General features: G+C 45.5%; 1 protein-coding gene across 2 annotated transcripts in view; it reads right to left on the reverse strand.

Annotated features, from left to right (window-relative positions):
• Nucleotides 1–18,934, reverse strand: part of c12h3orf18 (chromosome 12 C3orf18 homolog) — a 108,822-nt gene extending 89,888 nt beyond the window's left edge. Inside the window, exons 1-2 of one of the 2 annotated variants that reach the window (XM_070894928.1) lie at nt 18,576–18,934; nt 13,522–13,649 (exon numbers count right to left, since the gene is read on the reverse strand). The gene's annotated coding sequence lies outside the window, so the exon portion shown is untranslated. The remainder of the gene's footprint in view (nt 1–13,521; nt 13,650–18,575) is intronic. The other variant, XM_070894929.1, reaches the window with a different exon arrangement.
• Between the last annotated feature and the right edge of the window lie 5,481 nt (nt 18,935–24,415).

The raw sequence follows: 24,415 nt of genomic DNA on the forward strand, positions 1-24,415 counted from the left end.
GCCCAAGCACTAATCCCTGTGGTACCCCACCAGTCACTGCCCGCCACCCCAAAAAAAAAACGTTTATTCCTACTCTCTGTTTCCTGTCAGTTAACCAATTTTCAATCTATGCCAGTACATTACCCCCAATCCTATATGCTTTAATTTTGCACACTGATCTCTTATGTGGGACTTTATCAAAGATCTTCTGAAAATCCAAATACACGACATCCACTGGTTCTCCCTTATCTATTCTATCAGTTACATCCTCAAAAAACCTCCAGTAGGTTTGTCAAACATGATTTTCCTTTCATAAATCCACGTTGACTTTGTTTAATCCCGTTGATATTATCTAAGTGTGCCGTTATCACATCCTTTATAATACTCTAGCATTTTCCCTACTACTAATGTTAGGCTAACCAGTCTGTAGTTCCCCGTTTTCTCTCTCCCTCCTTTTTTAATAGTGGGGTTACATTTGCCACCTTCCAATCTGCAGGAACTGTTTCATAATCTATAGAATTTTGGAAGATGACAACCAATGCATCTATTTCCATGGCTATCTCTTTTAGTACTCTGGGATGCAGATCATCAGGCCCTGGGGAGTTATCGGCCTTCAGTCCCATTAGTTTCTCCAGCACTACTTTCTTACGAATAATCATTTCCTTTAATTCCTCTTGCTCACTTGACCCTTGGTTCCCGAGCATTTCTAGGGCGTTATTTGTGTCCTCTTCCGTAAAGACAAAACCAATATTTAATTTAATTGTTCTGCCATTTCCTTGTTCCCCATTATAAATTCTCCCGTTTCTATCTGTAAAGGACCTACATTTGTCTTCACTAATCTTTTTCTCTAACATACTTGTAGAAATTGTAGCAGTTGTTTTTTATGTTCCTTGCAAGTTTACTCTCATACTCTATTTTTCCCTTCTTAATCAATCAATCTCTTAGTCCTTTTTTGCTGAATTCTAAACTGCTCCCAATCCTCAGGCTTGCTACTTTTTCTGGCAACTTTGTATAACTCCTCTTTAGATCTAATACTATCCTTAATTTATTTTGTTAGCCATGGTTGGGCCACTATTCCTTGTGTGTTTTTACGCCAGAAAGGAATGTATAACTGTTGCAATTCATGCATTCGTTTCTTAAATGTTAGCCATTGCCTATCCACCATCATGCCTTGGAACTCATTTAAGTGTGGAAGCAAGTCATCCTCGACTCCGGGGGACTGCTTAAGAAGAAGTAGTACTAAGGGAGTGCTGCTCTTTCGGAGGTGCTGTCTTTAGGATGAGACATTAAACCGAGGCCCCGTCTTCTCTCTCAGGTGGACATAAAAGATCCCACGGCACTATTTTGAAGAAGAGCAGGGGAGTTATCCCCAGTGTCCTGGCCAATATTCATCCCTCAATCAACATAAAAAAACAGATTATCTGGTCATTATCACGTTTCCTACATTATAACAGTGACTATACTTCAAAAAGTACTTCATTGGCTGTAAAGTGCTTTGTGATGTCCGGTAGTCATGAAAGGCGCTACATAAATGTAAGTTTTTCTTTCTTTCTTCACTTCAGTTTTCAAGGCAAAATGTTTTAGATCTGAATGCTGTTGACCACACTAACACTTAATCATACTACATCTTATTAGGCGTTCAATTTTACCGCTACACAGAGATGCCTTTATGTTGCCAAACACCTCCTTTACATTAATTGTTTGTTTCTGAGCTAGGCGGGGGCGGCGGGGAGGAAGGGTCACTCCTGTTTCAGGTATACTTGCAGGTCTAAGTTTATTCACCAGCTGCACATTTATTTTCCAGCAGAGGTCACTGGGTAGCGGTAAGCAACAGGAACTGTTCCTGGAGGGGCACTGAGGCCAACTGTGGCGTTAACTGGCGAAGTGAGGTGTGGCGGCCGAGCCCGAGCCTAACCCTGAGCCCGACCCTGAGCCCGAGCCTAACCCTGAGCCCGACCCTGAGCCCGAGCCTAACCCCGAGCCCGACCCTGACCCCAAGCCGAACCCTGAGCCCGACCGAGCCTGACCCTGAGCCTAACCCTGAGCCCGACCCTGAGCCCGAGCCTAACCCCGAGCCCGACCCTGACCATGAGCCCGAGCCTAACCCTGAGCCAGAGCCTAACCCTGAGCCCGAGCGAGCCTGACCATGAGCCCGAGCCTAACCCTGAGCCCGACCCTGACCCTGAGCCCGAGCCTAACCCAGAGCCCGACCCTGACCCTGACTATGAGCCCGAGCCTAACCCCGAGCCCGACCCTGAGCCCGAGCCTAACCCTGAGCCCGAGCCCGAGCCCGAGCCTAACCCAGAGCCCGACCCTGACCCTGACTATGAGCCCGAGCCTAACCCCGAGCCCGACCCTGACCATGAGCCCGAGCCTAACCCCGAGCCCGAGCCTAACCCAGAGCCCGACCCTGACCCTGACTATGAGCCCGAGCCTAACCCCGAGCCCGACCCTGACCATGAGCCCGAGCCTAACCCTGAGCCCGAGCCTAACCCTGAGCCCGAGCCTAACCCTGAGCCCGAGCCTAACCCTGAGCCCGAGCCTAACCCTGAGCCCGAGCCTAACCCTGAGCCCGACCGAGCCTGACCCTGAGCCCGACCGAGCCTGACCCTGAGCCCGAGCCTAACCCCGAGCCCGAGCCTAACCCTGAGCCCGAGCCTAACCCTGAGCCCGAGCCTAACCCCGAGCCTAACCCTGAGCCCGAGCCCGAGCCTTTTTTGTTCTGTATGGTTGCAGATAGTGGAGCATCATGGTTATGTTGCTGGACGAGTAATCCAGAGGCCTTGATTAATAATCCGAGATGAGAGTTCAAATCCCACCCTGGCAGCTGGGGGATTAAATTTGGTTAATTAAATAATTCTGGAACATAAAAGCTGGTATTAGTAATGGTGCCCATGGAACTACCAAATTGTTGTAAAAATCCATCACGTTCATTAATGTCCTTTAGGGAAGGAAATCTGCCGTCCTTAGCCAGTCTGGCCTATATGTGACTCCAGATCCACAGCAATGTGGTTGACTCTTAACTGACCTCTGAAACGGCCGAGCAAGCCACTCAGTTGTACCAAATCGCTGCGACAAAGTCACCACTGTGGGAGCACCTTCAATATACGCTCTGCAGCGGTTCAAGGCGGCGGCTCACCACCACCTTCTCAAGGGCAATTAGGGATGGGCAATAAATGCCGGCTTTGCCAGTGACACCCACATCCCATAAAGGAATACATTTTATTTTAAATCCATCACATTTGTGTACTGGCTGTGCCTGGGATCATGCTTGGCATAATAGTATGTGCTCATTTTAGCACACAAATTAAATCTAATGAGTACTAATTGACATTTAGCACCATGACATAATCACAAGCCGCAAGTGTTGCTGCCCAATAATGAGCAATTCAACAAAGAATTAAAGGGAAGGATTATACACTACACAAGCATTAAATATAGGTTCTACTGAACCCATTTAAATGTATTTAATACCTCCACTATAAGAGAGAAAGGCAGACTCCGATCTGTCATATAGTTTCTGGTACACAGGGAAGAGTAGTAATTTATGCAGAGTGACTATATGCACTGTTTTTTCTGTGCCTGCGTCCTCTGGACTCTGCCCCAGACGCCTCTTGTGCATGCGCAGACACCTCGGAACCGACATCAGAACCGGAAGTGGGGCCCCGATGAGACCGCATGGAATATTACTTCCAGCCTTTGCATTTTTGCGGCCTTCTGTGGGAGAGAAAACATCGGAGGTCGTGGGAGAGAGAGAGGCAGGCGGGTGAAATAATTTATAGTGGAGTGCATTGGCAATAACTATAATGCAATAAGTTAGGAATTTTAGGATTTGTAAGTAATCTTTTATATTCAAGAAGAAAGATTTTGGGGGGGGGGGCGAAATTCCGTTGCGCCACATTTGAGGGCTGTAACAACCAGGAGGCGGGACATTTTGCGACCAGCGTGGAAATCCTGCCCCGTTCAAAAAATGTAGGTTACCGCCTCCAAAATGAAGTGGAGCGCAAAAGAATGCACTCCACTTCCTTTCTGGGGCGGTAATGGGGCGGGCGGATCAGGGGTGGGGCGCAGCGCTACGCACTGGGTCACATAGCCCTGCTGCGTAGGGGGGCTTCTCCCTTCATTCAAGGGAAGGGCCCAAGCTGGAAACTCTGCAGTGAAGAAAGTGGCCTCTCTGGAACACCGGGGGGGGGTGGGGGGGGGGGGGCGGCGGGAGTTGCCATGCCAAAAGCCCGGCACTCTGCTTGAGTGCCGGGCTGACCAATCGCAGCATGGACCCCACGATCAAAGTGCCAGGAGAAAGTTGTCAGCTGTTTTTTTTTTCCAAATGGCGGCCACCTCCCCTTTACATATCGCCCCACGAGTGGTCTGCAGCCTGGCTTTCGTCCCCTGAAACTGTCATCGCCCCACACAGCTTCAGGGGACAATACCCAAGTAGGGGTCCGGGGCGGTAACGGAGCATTGACTCCTGGCCTATTTGACATGGATGTCTCAAGAACTTTCTCCAAATTAATATTGAGAAAGCCACCCATAAAAGAAAAAGGGAAGACTTGCATTTCTATAGCGCCTTTCACAACCTCGGGGCGCTCCAAAGCATTTTACAGCCAATGAAGTACTTTTGAACAGTAGTCGCTGTTGTATTGTAGGAAATGCAGCAGCCAATTTGCGCAAGTGCTCACGCATGGCAACAAAATAAATGGCCAGGTCTGTTTTACTGATGTTGGTTGCGAGATAAATGTTGGTCACGACACCAGGGAGAATTCCCCATCTCTTCTTCAAATAGTGCCACGGGATCTGTAACATCTGCCCGAGATACTCAGCTCAGCTTTAATTGCCTTTGCAGAGGGTCGCCCAGTCCAACCAATGTGGGGAAACAGGTTTTAGACTTTCTACATTCTGCATAGGTTTGTATTTGGAAACATTCTCTTGTACTGTGCTCGCAGTCTGTTAAAAACTATTTGCACCGAAATATTCCATGCCACTTAGCATATCAATCTTACTTCAATCCTGTGTAAAATATCAGAATTATCAGGAGTAAACTTGAAGATTATCTGAACAATAATGACCTATTAAGCAGCAGTCAACATGGATCCAGAAGGGGAAAGAGCTTGCTTGACCAACCTCCTCGACTTAAGAACATAAGAGCATAATAAATTGGAGCAGGAGTAGGCCATACAGCCCCTCGAGCCTGCTCCGCTATTTAATAAGATCATGGTTGATCGGATCTTGGCCTCAACTCAACTTTCCTGTCTGTTCCCCAAAACCCTTGTGTTATGTTTAAAATAACTCCACAAGACTGCACATCTTCAGCTCAAACTGTTGTGACCTTGGTCTCTTTATTGTAACTCCAGAGTGAGGAAGCAGCATGGTAGAGTGCCTTTTATACCTGCTTGCCCAGGGTGTGCAGGTGACCCTTGGGTCTCCCCTAGCTGCGCCCCCTGGTGGCAAGTCTTATACTTTGGTAGTGTTTACATACATAACATCATTACCCCCCCAAAGTCTTATGTACAAGTTATTTACAAGTTGAGGCGATCCGGGGCTCTGCGTTCCCCGGTTGAAGTCCTGGCATGGGTGAGTCGGTCGGATCATTGCTGCACTGCGGTGTGGCTGGTCTGATCGGACTTTCGGGCATGTCCTCTTCAAACTGTTCTTGGATGTCAGATAACCGCAGTTTAGTCTGATCCAAGTGCTTTCTGCACGTTTGTTCGTTCAAAAGTTTGACAACAAACACTCTATTCCCCTCCTTGGCTAACACAGTGCCAGCAACTCATTTGGGACCATGACCATAATTAAGAACAAACACAGGGTCATTGACCTCAATGTCACATGATACAGCTGCGCAATCATGGTACATGCTATGCCGGTAACGCCGGGTTTCTACATGATCATTGAGATCCTGGTGGACTAAGGAGAGCCTGGTTTTGAGTGCTCTCTTCATTAGCAATTCTGCAGGGGAACCCTGGCAAGTGAGTGGGGTCGCGTGCGGTAGCTGAGCAGAATCCGAGATAACCGGGTTTTCAGGGTACCGTCCGTCACACGTTTCAAGCTCTGCTTGATGGTTTGGATTGCCCATTCCACTTGACCATTGGATGCAGGCGTAAACGACGCAGACTTGACATGTTTGATGCCATTGTGGGTCATGAACTCGTTGAATTCCGAGCTGGTGAAACATGGTCCATTGTCACTAACAAGGACGTCGGGCAAACCATGGGTGGCGAACGTGGCCCGGAGGCTTTCAATGGTGGCAGTGGACGTACATGACGACATTAAACATTCAATCCATTTAGAGTAAGCGTCCACTGCTATTAGGAACATCTTTCCTCGAAAGGGGCCAGCGAAATCTACGTGGACCCTTGACCACTGTTTGGAGGGCCATGACCACAGACTCAGTGGGGCCTCCCTTGGTGCATTGCTCAACTGTGAGCAAGTGTTACATTGGTGTATGCATTACTCCAATTTCGAGTCAATGCCGGGCCACCAAACATGTGATCTGGCGATAGCCTTCATCATGACTATGCCAGGGTGGGTACTGTGAAGGTCGCATATAAACATTTCACTGACTTTTTTTGGCAAAATTACACGATTCCCCCATAGGAGGCAGTCCGAATGGATGGACATTTCGTCCTTGCATCGGTGGAACGGCTAATTTCGTCTTGCATTGCCCCTGGAACCGCCGACCAGCTCCCATTGAGGACACAGCTTTTTACTAGTGATAGCACCGGGTCCTGGTTAGTCCAGGTCCTGATCTGGCAATCCGCGACGGGGGACCCCTCGCTCTCAAAAGCATCCATCACAGGGAGCAAGTTTGCGGGTTGCGCCATTTCCACCCAGGTGGTGGGCAATGGTAGCCGACGGAGTGTATCTGCACAGTTCTCAGTGCCTGGTCTGTGGCGGATTACATAATCATACGCAGATAACGTTAGTGCCCATCTTTGGATGCGGGACGAAGCATTGGTTTTAATACCTTTGCTTTCTCAGAACAAAATGAGTGGCTTGTGGTCAGTTTCGAGCTCGAACCAGAGCCCAAATAGGTATTGGTGCATTTTCTTAACCCCGCATACGCATGCTAATGCTTTTTTTCCTCAATCATACTGTAGGCTCTTTCAGCCTTAGATAAGCTTCTGGATGCATATGCAACTGGTTGCAGTTTGCCTGACACATTGGCTTGCTGTAACACACAACCGACCCCGTACAAAGATGCATCACAAGCTAGTACTAAACGTTTACATGGGTCATACAAGACAAGTAACTTGTTAGAACATAGTAGGTTTCTGGCCTTGTTAAAGGCTGTCTCTTGAGATTTACCACAAACCCAGTCGTCACCCTTGCGTAGCAATAAATGCAATGGTTCCAGCAAAGTGCTTAACCCCGGTAGAAAGTTATCAAAATAGTTGGAGTCCCAAGAACGAACGCAGCTCCATCACATTCTGTGGTCTGGATGCATTCTTGATGGCCTCAGTCTTGCGTCTGATGCCGCCCGCCGCAATCTTTCTCCCCAGAAATTCGACCTCTGGCGCCAGGAAAACACACTTGGAGCAGTTCAACCTGAGTCCCACTCTGTCCAGTCGCTTGAGAACCTCTTCCAGGTTGTGCAAGTGTTCGGTGGTGTTGCGGCCAGTGATCAAGATGTCGTCTTGGAACATGGTGCATGGAACCGATTTCAGCAGACTCTCCATGTTCCTCTGGAAGATGGCCACCGCCGAGCGAATCCCATAGGGGCATCTGTGGTATATGAACGTGGTCCTCTGTGCGTGTTGATGCACGTCAATTATTTTGAGGGTTCAGCCAGCTCCTGTGTCATGTAAGCAGAGGTTAGATCCAGCTTGGTGAACGGCTTCCACCCTGCTAGTGTTGCAAACAGGTCATCCGTTTTGGGTAGTGGGTACTGGTCCTGTAACGAGACTCGGTTGATCGTTACCTTGTAGTCCCCGCAGATTCTGACCGTCTCGTCACTTTTCAACACCGGAACAATTGGTCTGGCTCACTCGTTGAACTCGACTGGGGATATAATCCCCTCTCCTTGAAGTCTGTCCAGCTCAATCTCGACTTTCTCTCGCATCATGTATGGAACCACTCGGGCCTTGTGATGAATGGGTCGTGCATCAGGGACTAGATGGATCTGCACTTTGGCGCCTGTGAAGCTGCTGATGCCTGGCTCGAATAACGATGGGAATTTGTTTAGCACTTGGGCGCCATCCTCCGAAGACAGTGCTTTGATGTCGTCCCAGTTCCATCAGATCTTTCCTAGCCAGCTTCTGCCGAACAGCGTTGGGCCATCGCCTGGTACAATCCATAGTGGTAACTCATGCACAGCTCCATCGTACAATACCTTCACTGCCGCATTGCCAATGACTGGTATGAGCTCTTTGGTGCAAGTGCGCAGCTTAGTGTGGATCGGACTTAGTTTTGGCCTTGTTGCCCCACAGCTTCTTAAAAGCCTTCTGGCTCATAATTGACTGACTCGCCCCCGTGTCCAATTCCATGGAAACTGAAATGCCGTTTAATTTGATTTTTAACATTATCGGAGGACATTTGGTGGTGAAGGTGTGTACCCCACACACTTTCTCTTCAGCCTCGGGTTGAGTTGCCTCTCTTACTCGTTCAGCGTGATCCGCGCCGGATCGGTCATCTTCTGACGACTCTGCCACGTGGTGAGTCGCAGCACGTCTGCACAGTTGCTCGAGGTTCCCCATTGTTCCACAGCCCTTGCACACGTAGTGCTTGAATCGACATTGATGGGCTCGATGATTACCCCCGCAGCGCCAAAATGGTGCTAATGGATTCGCATTCACGCCCCACGGCAGACTCTGAGTCATCCTAGGTCTGGCCTCTGCTGTCGTGTAGGCCCTGCCATGTACAGTTCTGCCTGCTGAAGGCATTATTTTATGCACAGTACTTGCCGGTGAGTTCCGATGCTGCAATGATATCTGTTTGGTGTTATCGTTCGTGGACATAAAAGCCTGGGCTATCGTGATGACCTTGCTCAGAACATGGGATTCGGCAGACAGCAGTTTGCGAAGAATGGCCTCGTGGCCGATTTCAAGCACGAAAAAGTCCCGCAACACTTCCCCTAAAAATCAAGCAAATAGGCACGGTCCCACAAGGCGTCTTAGGTCGGTGACGTAGCTCGCCACGTCCTAGCCCTCAGAGCGATGGTACGTATAAAAGCAATACCTGCCATCAAGATGCTCTCCTTCGGCTTGAGATGTTCCCGAACCAGTGTGCACAACTCTTCATATGTCTTCTCCGTTGGTTTTGTCGGTGTAAGCAGATTTTTGATGAGGCCATATATCGTGAACCTGCAAACAGTGAGGAGAATCGCCCTGCGCTTGATCGCGGTTTCTTCCTTTTCCAGCTCGTTGGCCACAAAGTACTGGTCAAGACACTCAACGAAGGCTTCCCAATCATTACCCTCAACAAATCTCTCAAGAATACCAATGGCAGCCATAACTGCATGAAAGTTTGTGATCTGTTACTCGTCGCCAAATGTTATGCCACCAGGGAGCCAAACTTTTATGTTTAGAATAACTCCACAAGACTGCACATCTTAAGCTCAAACTGTTGTGACCTTGGTCTCTTTATTGTAGCTCCATAGTGTGGAGGCAGCATGGTAGTCTGCCTTTTATACCTGCTTGCCCAGGGTGTGCAGGTGACCCTTGGGTCTCTCACAGGTGTGCCCCATGGTGGCAAGTCTTACACTTTGGTAGTGTTTACATACATAACATCTTGACTCCCCTATCAAGAATCTGTCTATCTCAGCCTTGAATATATTTAATGACTCAGCTTCTTGGATTAGAAAATTCCAAAGATTCACGCCCCTCAGAAAAGAAATTCCTCCTCATCTCCCTCTTAAATGGGAGACCCCTTATTCTGAAACTATGCCCCCTAGTTCTAGATTCCCCCCAGAGGGGAAACATCCTCTCAAGCCCTCTCAGAATCTTATATGTTTCAATAAGATCACCTCTCATTCTTCTAAACTCCAATGAGTACATAAGACTACCCCTTCATCTCTGGAATCCACCTGGTGAACCTTCTCCGAACTGTCTCCAATGTAAATATATTCCTCCTTAAATAAGGAGACCAAAACTGTATGCAGTACTCCAGGTGTGGTCTTACCAATGCCCTGTGCAGTTGTAGCAAGACTTGCCTACTTTTATACTCTATCCCCCTTGCAATAAAGGTCAACATTCCATTTGCCTTCCTGATTACTTGCTGTACCTGCATATTAACTTTTTGTGTTTCATGCACAATGACCCCCAGGTCCCTCTGTACTGCAGCACTTTGTAATGTCTCTCCATTTAAATAATAATTTGTTTTTTTATTTTTCCTGCCAAAGTGGATAACCTCACACTTTCCCACATTTTACTCCATCTGACAAATGTTTGCCCACTCACTTATCCTGTCTATAACCCTTTGAAGATTCTTTTTTTCTCCTCGCAACTTGCTTTCCCACCCATCTTTGTATCATCAGCAAATTTGGCTACATTACACTCGGTCCCTTCATCCAAGTCATTAATATAGATGGTAAATATTTGAGGTCCCAGCACCGCCCTGCAGCACCTTACTAGTTACCGTTTGCCAACCGTAAAATGACCCATTTATCCCGGCTCTGTTTTCTGTTAGCCAGTCCTCTATCCATGCTAATATTATTACCCCCAACCCCGTGAGCTCTTATCTTGTGCAGTAACCTTTTAAGAAATTGGCTGAGGAACTACACCAGGGTGGGGTGTTGTTTTGAGGGAGGCTCCCCAGGGATGGTTGTTGGGACCACTATTGTTTCTAATTTACTTCAATGACCTGGACTCAGAAACCCAATGCAAACTGGCCAGATGATACTAAATTATAGGGGCAGTGGGATCAATGGAGGCACCTGAGCAACTGTGGAATGAACTGGACAAGGTATGTAAGTGGGCAGAACAATGGCAGGTTAAGTTTAATGGTGACAAGTGTAAAGTACTGCACTTTGGAAGGAAAAATAAGCAACACACATATTCCATGAATGGTATTGATATAGCTAAGGATGAGGTTTAAAAACACTTAGAAGTCTTAATAGACTTGACGCTTAACATGTCCAACCAATGCAGAGCAACAAACAACAGAGCCAACAGAATGTCGAACAAACAGCCAAAACAAGACAACACAAGTAAGAAGAAGTCATGATCAAACTGGTCAGACCACACCTTGAGTGCTGTGCTCAGCAATGATCAAGAGACATTCAAGTATTGGAGCTGGTGAAAAGAAGATTTACTTGACTAATCCCTCGTGTTAAAGGTCTGAGCTGTGAGGAAAGACTGGAAAAACCTAAGCTTTTCACCACTGGAAGGAGGAGGCATAGGAGAGGTGATCTTATGAAGTAACATAAGACAGTAAACGGTACAGAAAAGATCAATCCAGACAATGACTTTAAATTAAATCACAAAAATAGGATAAGGGAACACAGGTTCAAACTTGTAAAAGGCAAATTTAGGACTGATTATCAGGACGTTCCTCTTCACGTTAAGGAGACCAACACTTGGGATAGAATATCAGATACAGTCGTAGAGGCGAGAATCGTGGAATCATTTAAGAAACCATTGGAGACTGCAATGGAGAGACTTTAGGGTCATTCTGGATGGATGGATTTCAGAATAAGGAGCTGCCCATTTAAAACGGAAATGAGGAGGAATTTCGTCTCTCAGAGGGTCGTGAATCTTTAGAATTCTCTACCCCAGGGAACTGTGGCGGCTGGGTCATTGAATATATTTAAGGTGGAGATAGACAGATTTTTGAACGATAGGGGAGTCACGGGTTATTAGAAGCGGGCAGGGAAGTGGAGCTGAGGCTAAGATCAGATCAGCCATGATCTTATTGAATGGTGGAACTGGCTCGAGGGACCAAATGGCCGACTCCTGCTCCTATTTATGTTCTTCTGGTCTAAGATAGGTCAAATGGCCTTGCTCATTTGTAATTATTTTTGTGATTCTGTGATGACAAAGCTGAATCATTCGCCATTACCCAATCTTCTCCAATGAAACCAAATTCAGTTCTTTGAGACTCTGTTCATAACTTATCTTATTCATTCCACTTGATCTTCTTTAAACTTTCTTCAATATAACCGAGATGAGGAGAAACTTCTTCACCCAGAGAGTGGTGAACCTGTGGAATTCTCTACCACAGAAAGTTGTTGAGGCCAATTCACTAAATATATTCAAAAAGGAGTTAGATGAAGTCCTTACTACTAGGGAGATCAAGGGGTATGGCGAGAAAGCAGGAATGGGGTACTGAAGTTGCTTGTTCAGCCATGAACTCATTGAATGGCGGTGCAGGCTAGAAGGGCCGAATGGCCTTCTCCTGCACCTATTTTCTATATCTATGAGATATATATGAGAGCAGGAAGCCCAAAATTCCAAACAATATGCTAAATGTGCTTTGACCAATGTGTTATATAGAGTTAAATGACAAGGTTAAACTGAAAATCAAATGGTCTCAAGAAGTTCAAGGCTCGAAGGGCCGAATGGCCTGCTCCTGCACCTATTTTCTATGTTTTCTATGTACCTAGTATTTGATTCGCCCTTTTGACCAGACACGATCAATAGTCCCACCAAATCCTTCTTTTCTTTCTTCGCTGCAGGATACCAATTTATATCGACTGGGATTGAATACAAAAGCAGAGGTAATTGATAACAACAAAAACTTGCATTTATACAGCGCCTTTAACATCCCAAAGCACTTCACAGGAGCGTTATAAAGCAAAATTTGACAGCAAGCCATATAAAGGAGATATTAGGACAGATAATCAAAAGCTTGGTCAGAGAGGTAGGTTTTAAGAAGCAACTTAAAGGAGGAGGGAGAGGCGGCGAGGCGGAGAGGCACAAAGGTTTAGGGAGGGAAGTCTGAGCTTTAAGCCTGGACAGCTGAAGGCACGGCCGCCAATGGTGGAACGTTGAAAATCGGGGTTGCGCAAGAGGCCAGAATTAGAGCTGCACAGAGATCTCAGAGGGTTCTAGGGCTCGACAAGTTTACAAAGATAGGGAAGGGCGAGACCATGGAGGGATTTGAAAATAAGGATGAGTTAATAAAAAATGCTGGAAACACTCAGTAGGTCAGATAGCATCTGTGTGGAAGAAAAATCTGGACATCCCAAAGTGCTTTACAACCAATGAAGTACATTTTGAAATGTTGGAATTTAGAAAACACAACAGCCAATTTACACACAGCAAGCTCTCACAAACAGCACTGTGCTAATGACCAGATAGCCTGCTTTGGTGATGTTGATTGAGGGATACCTATTGGCCAGGACACCGGGTATATCTCCCTTGCTCTTGCCATGGGATCTTCTACGTCCACTTGAGAGAGCAGACGGGGCCTCAGTTTAACCTTCACCTAAAGATGGTACCTCCGACACTGCAGCACTCCCTCAAGACTACACTGGAGTGTCAGCCTAGATTTTTCTGCTCAAGTCTCTGGAGTGGAACTTGAACCTTCTGACTCAGAGGCAAAAGTCAAGCCTGGCATTTTCCTTGTAGATCCTTCACCAGAACTATTTTGATGAAGGGTCCATACCTGAAGTAGTAACTTGTCTGTGTTGTCCACAGATGCTGACTGACGTGCTGAGTGTTTCCGGCATTTTCTGTTCCTGTTTCAGAATTCCAGCGTTTGCAGTTTTTCTTGTTTTCAGGATCACGATGACTCTGTATAAAACAATGGTTAGGCTGCATTTGGAACACTGTGTGCAGTCCTCACTGCAGAAGGAATTATAATTGCCCTGGGGAAAATGTAATGCAGATACCAAGGTGATGGTTGTGAAAGACTATACCAATTAAGGCTATATTCTCTCTCAGACTGAGAAGATTGAGGAGGTATATGATCGAGTTGTACAAAATGATAACAGGAATATAGACAAGATAAAAATTGATTGAGTATTTCTGCTAAAAGACAGGAGACATCAATCTCAAGATCAGCACTGGAAACATAAAGGGGAGATTACAAGGCACTTTGGAAGAGTTATTGGAGTGTGTAATCTTTTGTCAAAAGTGTTCATTGATGATGAATCATTAACTAGATTAGATCGCCGATGGGGGTTGGAGAGGAATTTTTCAGATTTCTTTTCCCTAATTGGTCTGGGTTTTTATCTGTTTTTTTGCCTGTCCGAGGAGATTGCATGCTTTTGGCTGGGCTGGGGAGTGTATATATTATGATGCACAAGGATCGCATTTGTGTGGGACAGGTTGGGTGGACCAGTGGGTCTTCTGCTGTCCATCGTTGTTCGTATAACAACAATCAAAAAAAATTCTGGGTGAACATAAAGAAGAAGAAATGTGTATGGGAAAAAAACGAGGAGGACATTGAACAACAACAACTATAACTTGTATTTATATAGCGCATTCAACGTAGTGAAACATCCCAAGGCACTTCACAGGAGTATTGAGACACTGAATTTGGCATCGAAGGAAGGAAGGAAGAAAGGAAGGAAGGAAGGAAGGAAGGAAGGAAGGAAGGAAGGAAGAAAGGAAGAAAGGAAGGAAGGAAGGAAGGAAGAAAGGAAGAAAGGAAGAAAGGAAGAAAGGAAGAAAGGAAGAAAGGAAGAAAGGAAGAAAGGAAGAAAGGAAGAAAGGAAGAAAGGAAGAAAGGAAGAAAGGAAGAAAGGAAGAAAGGAAGAAAGGAAGAAAGGAAGAAAGACTTGCATTTATATAGCACTTTTTACAACCACCGGACGTCTCAAAGCGCTTTACAGCCAATGAAGTACTTTTGGAGTGTAGTCAAGGAGAAATTAGGGTAGGTGACCAAAAGCTTGGTCAAAGAGGCAGGTTTTAAGGAGCATCCTGAAGGAGGAAAGAGAAATAGAGCAGCGGAGATGTTTAGGCAGGGAATTCTAGGGCCTAGGCAACAGAAGGCATGGCCACCGATGATTGAGTGATTATAATCAGGGATGCTCAAGAGGGCAGAATTAGAGGAGCGCAGACATCTCTGGGGGGTTGTGGGGTTGGAGGAGATTACAAAGATAGGGAGGGTCAAGGCCATGGAGGGATTTGAATACAAGGATGAGAATTTTGAAATCAAGGCATTGCTTAACCGGGAGCCAATGTAGGTCAGCGAGCACAGGGGGTAGTGGGTGAACGGGGCTTGGTGCGAGTTAGGACCCAGGGTAGATTGTGGGAGGCCAGCCAGGATTGCGTTAAAATAGTCAAGTCTAGAGGTAACAAATGAGATTATTTTGGGAACAACACAGAAAATTGGACTGAAAAATCAGCCCAGCAAGAGGCAGAGAGAGAGAGAGAGAGAGAGAGAGAGAGAGAGACACACTTCCTCAGTAACAGGTAGAGAGAGAGAGAGAAAGAGAGAGAGAGAGAGAGAGACCTCCCCAGTAACAGGCAGAAAGTGAGATCTCCCCAGTCACAGGCTGACTAGCACAACCCCAGCAGCAGGCTAACTGACGCCTATATTCCAATCAACGGGCTAAGGAAGAGGCTAAATGAGAGGCACTTCCCCAGTTGCAGGCTGACTGAACTTTATAACTTTGCTTCTGTTTTGCTTTCTATCACACCCTGGCACAATCACTCATCCCATACTATATGTCTTTTTACCATTATTATTAAGAAAAAGACTTGGTTTTATATTGCGACTTTCATGACCACCGGACGTCTCAAAGCACTTTACAGCCAATGAAGTACTTTTGGAGTGTCGTCACTGTTGTAATGTGGGAAACACGGCAGCCAATTTGCGCACAAGCAAGCTCCCACCAACAGTAATGTGATCATGACCAGATCATCTGTTTGTTATGTTGATTGAGGGATAAATATTGGTCAGGGCACAGGGGATAGCTCCCCTGTTCTTCTTCAAAATAGTGCCATAGGATCTTTTATTTCCATTTGAGAGAGCAGACGGGACTTCGGTTTAACATCTCATCTGAAAGGCGGCACCTTTGACAATGCAGCGCTCCCTCAGCACTGCACTGGGAGTGTCAGCCTAGATTTATGTGCTCAAGTCTCTGGAATAGTATTTGAGCCCACAACCTTCCGACTCAGAGGCGAGAGTGCTACCCACTGAGCCACAACTTAGTTTTGTGTCCGTCGATGGAAGTTTGAATACAGGGATTTTCAAACCCATGGCAGGCTGATGCTTTAACTCTAACCAAAGTACTATTCCCCTGTAGCAGTGTTAACCACTAACTTTTTGTTCCGGGCCACTATCCCAACCAACACCTTGATGAAGGGCCACTCTTAGGAATCCTGCAACGCCCTCTACCACAGACTGATGGGACGTGGATCAGCATGAATGATTCTCCACACACTGAACTCCTAATTTCAATCTTGCCACAGTGGGAAGTTGCCAAGTGGAAATCGGGCCCTTCCCCACAAGAGAAAAACATTCTACAGACCATTGCTCTATTAAATGGTTGGATTGTAATAAGCTCCCTTCTCCCTTATTGAAACATACAAGATTATGAGGGGGCTTGACAGGATAGATGCAGAGAGGATGTTTCCCCTCATGGGGGAATCTATAACTAGGGAGCATAGTTTCAAAATAAGGGGTCTCCCATTTAAAACAGAGATGAGGAGGAACTTCTTCTCTCAGAGGGTCGTGAATCTTTGGAATTCTCTGTCCCAGAGAGCTGTGGAGGCTGGGTCATTGAATATATTTAAGGCAGAGAGGGACAGATTTTTGATAAATAAGGGAGTAAAGGGTAATGGGGAGCGGGCAGGGAAGTGGAGTTGAGGCTAAGATCAGATCAGCCATGATCTTATTGAATGGCAAAGCAGGCTCGAGGGGCCAAATGGCCTACTCCTGCTCTTTCTTATGTTCTCTCTCGCTGCCTAAATCTGCCTCCAAATAGCACTGCCATGTTTCCTTTTGTACTGAATCCCAGCTCGGTCAATAACCCCTCTCCTGTGCAGGCCACAAATGAAGGTCCAGAGACACGAAGGGCAGTGTGTCTTTTTCTTTTAATCATTCACGGGATGTGGGCGTCGCTGGCTAGGCCGGCATTTATTGCTCATCCCGAACTGCCCTCTTGAACCATGTGGTCGGTCATAGCAGTTTGGTAAAACAGAGTGATGTGCTTGGCCATGTCAGAGTCAACTTAAGTGGGTCTGGAGTCACATATAGGCCAGACCAGGTAAGGACTGCAGATTTCCTTCCTTAAAAAGGATATTAGTGAACCAGCTGGGTTTTTAATGACAATCCGGTAGTTACATGGTCACCATTACTGATACTCACATTTATATGTCAGATTTATTTAATTCACTGAATTTAAATTCCCCCAGCGGCCATGGTGGGATCTGAACTCATGTCTCTGGATCATTAGTCCAGGCCTCTGGATTACTAGTCCAGTAACATAGCCACTGTACTACCATTCCCTCAGGACCCAGCTGCTGATCTTATGGGCGGGGAGAAGGTGAGGCTGGTTGTATACAGGCGGCACTGCCGGCTTGTGGTGCTGGCGCTCAGCACTCCATCCACTGTCAGTATCAGAACACTCACGATCCAGCGCTATGCCTCATCATGGGAAACCCCTCCACAATGCACACACAGAGCAACACGGACTACCAGACACACAGCTAGACGGACAGCAAAGACAGACGGGCAGTGTATTAGTTGCTGCCGACAGTTAGGTATTAGGAGCTTAAGAACAGACACACACGCAGCAAACAGATTAGAGAATAATGCAGGCTGTCAAATACATTCGACCCGGTTCAAGGTGTGATAGGTTGAGACTGGTTGAACAGCACCAGGCCTGAATAAGAAAGTGCTGACCTTACTATGAACAATTGTGTCAGGAGCAATAATTGGGCTTGTATCCTGGTCACTGTGGTCGGCAACTAAATGGATCTGGCAATAGCTGGGAATTACTGACTGACTATACACAGTGGGGAGTTATGCTATATTCAGGAATGAAAATATATTTTGAATTTTAAAAATAAATGGTTTTAATCTTTTCTCTTGCGGGTACAGTTGTTTAGCACAATACTGAAAGAAAAACTTGCATTTATATAGCGTCTTTCACGACCACCAGACGTCTCAGAGCATTTTACAGCCTAATAAGTACTTTTGGAGTGTTGTAATGTCGGAAATGTGGCAGCCAATTTGAGTACAAGCAAACTCCCACAAACAGCAATGTGACAATGACCAGATAATCGGTGTTTTTTAATGTTATGCTGATTGAGGGACAAATATTGGCCAAGACACTGGGGATAACTCCCCTGCTCTTCTTCAAAATAGTAAGAACTTAAGAAATAGGAGCAGGAGTAGGCCACATGGCCCCTCGAGCCTGCTCCACCATTCAATAAGCATCATGGGATCTTTTACGTCCACCTGAGAGAGCAGACCTCAATTTAACGAGACAGCACCTCCAACAGCGGGGCGCTCCCTCAGCATTGCACGGCAGCTTGGATTTTAGTGCTCAAGTCCCTAGAGTGGGTCTTGAACCCACAACCTTGTGACTCAGAAGCTAGAGTGCTACCCACTGAGCCACAGCTAATACCGAAACGATATAAACACACAGGCCTAAGGCGCAACAACTAACGGGGCAGCATGCCTGCGGATCTGCTGTGGAGAGAAAGAAGGCGCTGGGTATTATACTTAAAACAGAATCAGTGAGACAGACGGTCGCTACTCACTGTTGCCTCTGATTACAGGGGATCAGTCGTCTTCTTCATCAAGCGTATCCATCAAAAAAAGTGCTGCGTCTTCAGAAATACCCAGGCCAGGTGACAGACTCTTTAAATTTCCACCTTCAATTTGATTTTTAACAAAAAATAAATAACAGCACGATTACAAATAACGCAAATTTTAAATGGGTGGCTGGGACTACAACAGTGAATTGTAACGGAAATTTTACAAGACAAAAGCAGGCTGACTAAACTGGTCGCTGGTATTATTTGTTGCCACCCAGTGCATCAAATTATTTCAGAGAGGGAAATTTCTACGATTCTATTTTATTTGCAATGAATACCTCCTTCTCCAGACACCAGTTCAGCGCAGCCTACCTGCGGAAGGCAGCCCCCGCCCACCCGACTCCCCGCTGATTGATTGGTTGGCTGAGAACAATTGCAACACGTTCTCCACTTGTTGATTGGATGAATCCGCTGTCAGTCAGGAAGGGCCAGTCTGGCCAGCTGATGAGGTTGCTCAGTGGCAGAGCAGAGGGAGAGATGCTGCAGAAATTTCCATCTGCCTGCAGACTCTGAGAGTCGATTGGCTGGGGGCGGGCGGGGGGGAGACTGGAGTGTGGTATGTTCCACTCTTTACAATGTCATCTGCCTTTTTACATATGACCTTCCATCCACCCCTCCCCACCCCAAGCCCAATGCTAATAAAATATTAGAATCTGTGGCTTTTCTTTTAAACACAATAAATAAATTCTGCTCATTTTATTTCCTACTCTTTCAAGATGGCAATGACTCACCGCTATTAAAAATGTGCCAGGCACCATCTGGAAACCTTGCTGACAAGGGTATTCTACAAACCAGACGAGAAAGGGATCAGCAGACTATTTGGCAGGAGGAGGCATCACAGTCAAACGCGACCCTGTCCACAGACATGACCGTTCCAGCAGGGGCTGCTGATCAGCTCTAAGAATGCGATCCAATTCCCCTCCCCCCGTCACTGTCCCAGGGGCACTAAAAACCATTTTAACACCACTACAGCAACCTTTGTTCAGCTGAATCAGCACGGGCCGGGGATGCAAACTGTGAGCTGTGTGATTTAGGAACTCACTGCCTTAATCAGCTGAGCCATCAGAGAGGCCGCTATGCCGATTTTTAAAGGGGCACTTTATGATACTTTATCGGATTTGCGAACCTAGGCCTATAAATGTGGGCCATTTGTGCCTCCTGTTAGCGCCCTCCGGGGACGCAAACGACTTTACGACTGGGTGCGGTGCCACCAACGATTCTCGCTAAATTTGGCAGGAGTTTGGCTGACGTCATCACCGTGCGCAGCGCTCCGGACCCTAAATTGGGTATTGCCCCCTGAAGCTGCACGGGGCAATACCCAACCAGATGAGTTTTTAACGACAATCCAGTAGGTCCATGGTTAGTATTGATAGTAGGTGTGATATCTTCACAGAGCACAGCACTCACAGCTTCCTAAGATTCAGGCTGCTCTCTCAGAACTCTTCGGAAAGCCTGTTCTGTTTAATGATTAACTATACAGTTGCAGTGCACAATACGTCCACATCCACAGTGTGGAGCTACAAGCATTACAAGCTTACAGACATTACACTTCTCCCTCCTTAATGAAAAAGCCATCATAACAAACATCATAAATAACTTTCATTTTTATACATATTTACAAATTTAACTTTACCACTTGTTTTCTGTTTCGAAGAGGATACCTTTGCTCTCGAACAGAACCTTCCAAACATGGTGTTGATTTCACACCCATTTGAGGCTCATCCTGAGGAACATTTTCCTCCATGGAATTTCCTTGATTTTCATTTGAACTCACTCTAACTTCAGGCTCTTTGTTTTCCTGACTCGGACTCAGACTTTCATTCTGATTCTCTCCTGGATTTGTTTCCAGTACATTGGATTTAGGATTTGCTACTAGTATATCAAAACTATCTGATGAGTCAGAAATAATTGAATCATTCCCACCTTCAACTCCTTCCATGTCTGTAGATAAAATATGATCAATATGGACAAACCTAACCAGTCCATTATCAAACACCTTTACCAAATATGTGCGAGGACCACATATCTTTACCACTCTTCCTGATAACCACTTTAACCATTTATGGTGATGGTTCTTCACTCTCACCTTCTGGTTTAATTTCACTCTTCTCTCTTTTACTCTCCCTTTATCGTGATTCTCTTTTTGTCTTAATTGTGTCTCTTCTACAGACTGTGCCAAATTTGGCTTTAACAATGAGAATCTGGTTTGTGGCTGTCGTTTGAGAAACAACTCTGCTGGTGTTCTACCAGTCGTTGTATGAGGTGTATTTCGATATGTAATCAAAAAGTTAGCCAATTTGTGATCCAATGACAACTGTCGTTTTCTTGGATTTGGATCTAACATTTGTTTTATGAGGGCACGTTTGACAATTTGTACAGTGCGCTCTGCTGCACCATTCGAAGCAGGGTGGTATGGTGGAACCTTGGTGTGTTTCACACCATTTTTGCTCGTGAATTGTGCAAATTCTTCTGAACAAAATTGTGGTCCATTATCAGAAACAATTTCTTCAGGGAGGCCAAATGCAGAAAATAATTTTCGTAAAATGTCCAATGTTTTACTTGTTGTCATTTTCCACATTGGAAACACCTCAACCCACTTTGAATGGCTATCAATTACAATGAACAATTGTTGTCCATCTAACTCAGCAAAATCAATATGTAGCCTTTGCCACATCCTGGGAGGCCATTTCCATGGCTGTAATGGTACAGGTGGTGGTTGCTTGCTTACCGATTGACATGTCGTACACTGACTCACGATGTACTCTATATCTTTATCAAGACCTGGCCACCATAAATAACTGCATGCAAAACTCTTGGTCAAGCACATTCCCAGGTGCTGGTCATGGAGGTCTCCTAATAATTTGGACCTGAATTTATTTGGTATAACCACTCTTGCACCCCATATGATACAATCTTTATCGACTGATAATTCATTCCTACGAATGAAGAATGGATGTGTATCTTTGTCTGCTATCTGGTTTGGCCATCTATTTGCAATATACTCATACACCTTTGACATCACTGGGTGACGTTTAGTTGCTCTACCAATCTCTTCAGCTGTGACTGGCAGTTCATCAATGTATGAAAAATAAAACACTTCTTCCCTATCGGGTGTAACCTGTGATGGGGAAGGCAATCTAGTCATTGCATCAGCATTACTGTGATCAGCTGATCATCTGTATTCAATATCATATGTATATGCTGACAAAATCAAAGCCCATCTCTGCATTCGGGCTGCAGCTAATGTTGGAACTGGGGACTTTGGATGAAGGATTGCTGTTAGGGGCTTATGGTCCATAATGATGGTAAATTTACGACCATACAAGTATTTGTGAAACTTCTTGACCCCAAAAATTAATGCCAAAGCTTCCCTTTCAATTTGAGCATAATTACTCTCACTGGCACTGAGAGTGCGTGAAGCAAAAGCAATTGGTCTCTCCTCCCCACTACATGATACATGAGAGATTACTGCCCCAACTCCATACGGAGAGGCATCACATGCTAGCTTAATCTCCTTAGATATGTCATAGTGAACTAACATGGTGCTCTCTACCAATTTGTTTTTACACTCCTTGAATGCTGTATCACATTCTTTTGACCACTGCCAATGGACCTGCTTTTTCAAAAGTTCATTCAGTGGATGTAATACTGTAGCCAAATTTGGTAGGAACTTCCCATAATAGTTCAAGAGACCCAAGAATGAACGAAGTTCAGTGACATTCCTGGGAATGGGTGCATTTCTAATTGCATCCAATTTTTCCATGGTTGGATGTAAACCATCTTTGTCTACTCTGTATCCTAAGTACTCCACTGAGTTTTGAAATAACTCACTTATCAGCAGACACTCGTACTCTGTGCTTCTCTAGCCGTTTGAGGACTTCATTCAATATGTTATTATGAATTTGCCTATTTGGTGCTGTAATTAGTATGTCATCCAAATAACATACTATCCCTTTAATACCTTGCAAAATCTGGTTCATCATCCCTTGGAATATGGCAAGGGCGGAAGACACTCCAAACGGTAGCCTATTAAACTGATATAGGCCTAGATGAGTATTTATAGTCAAACATGACTTGGACTCCTCATCTAGTTCAAGCTGTAAGTAGGCATTTGTAAGATCCAGTTTTGAGAAGATCTGACCACCTGTCAGTGTTGTGAACAAATCTTCTATATTCGGCAATGTATTGGGGACATTACCCTCTAGAACCTGGTTTACGGTTACCTTATAATCACCACACAATCTTACTTTACCATCAGACTTATGTACAACAACAATGGGTGTAGCCCAATTACATCGATCTATCTTACAAATAATGTTCTCAGTCTCTAGTCTTTTGAGTTCTTGCTCAACTTTCTCCTTGAGTGCATATGGTACGGAACGTGGCTTGTAGTAAACCGATCTAGCGTCCTTCTGTACCCTGAAACTCGCCTTGAAGCCTTGGATTGGACTGCCCATTTCGCAGAACATCTTCGGATAGTGCTTGATAGCCTCTTCCGTTGTCGAAAATCTCACTTCCACACAGAAACTCTTACTCCAATCCAGCTTCAGTGAGCTCAACCAATTTCTTCCTAGTAAAGCAGTCTTGTCTCCTTTCACTACTATTAGAGGCAATTCTGAAATTGATCTTTATATTTCACCGGTACGGTGATACAGCCTACTACAGGAATTTTCTCTCCCGAGTAGCCTCGCAGCTCTATCTTGGATTTCTCCAGTTGGAAATCGCGCAATTTGTCGCAGTACAGTGACTCCGGTACTACACTCATGGATGCACCCATGTCAATTTCCATTGGCATCTTGAATCCCGCAACATCTATATGGATTTTGATGCTTTCCGAATCGCTGCCCGTTAACCTCATGCTACTGATGACGTGTAACTCTAACATCTCCTCGTCCTGTTGTTGTTCTTCCATGCTATGAGGTCTCTTTAGATTACTACTCATAGCTTTGAATGCTGGTTTTCCCTTCAGTCGGCATGCCTTCACAAGATGCCCAGTCTTTCTGCAGAAGAAACACTCTGCCTTCACATATGGACAACTTTGAGCAATGTGTTGTCCCAGGCACCTATAACACGACTTCGACGTTCTGGTAAAATTTGCAGTTTCTGAGACTTTCGGCCATGGCCGTCTTTTACTTTGAACCTGCAGGTGGTTTACCTCGGTTGACTGACGACCGTAATTATTACTTAATTCTCGGGAATATTGTTCAGCCATGCTCATTGACCTCACTGTCTGACAAGCAATCTCAAAAGTTAAGCCATCTGTCGTCAATAACTTCCTTCTGATCGCATCATTTTTCACCCCACAAACAAAACGATCCCGTAATGCTCGGTTTTGAAAATTTCCAAAATAACAGTGCATCGATAGCTTTTTTAATGCTATGATGTAATCAGCGATACTTTCATCCGCCTTTTGATTCCGAATCCCAAAACGATAGCTTTCAGCAATTTCTAACGGTTTGGGGTTATAGTGCTGCTCCAGCTTTGTTAAAATCTTTTAAGCGTTGTGTTGTTTGGCTCGTCAGGCACAAGCAGATTTACAAAGGTTTCGTATAATGCCGGACCTGCCACTGATAAGAAAATCGCTTTCTTACATTCCAACACAGCCCGGTTCTGGACTGCATTGTCTGGAACTTTGATTATGTTATTTGCAGTGAAATACATTTCTAGCCGATCCACATAAGCTTTAAAACATTCCTGGTCGTGTCTATATTCACCCAAATATCTGATTACACCTGCCATTTTTAATCTCCAGCTGTTCACACCATGTATTGTTTTTTACCTCG

This window comes from Pristiophorus japonicus, chromosome 12 (genome assembly GCF_044704955.1).
Source record: "Pristiophorus japonicus isolate sPriJap1 chromosome 12, sPriJap1.hap1, whole genome shotgun sequence".
In the NCBI taxonomy this organism is placed as follows: Eukaryota; Metazoa; Chordata; class Chondrichthyes; family Pristiophoridae; genus Pristiophorus; species Pristiophorus japonicus.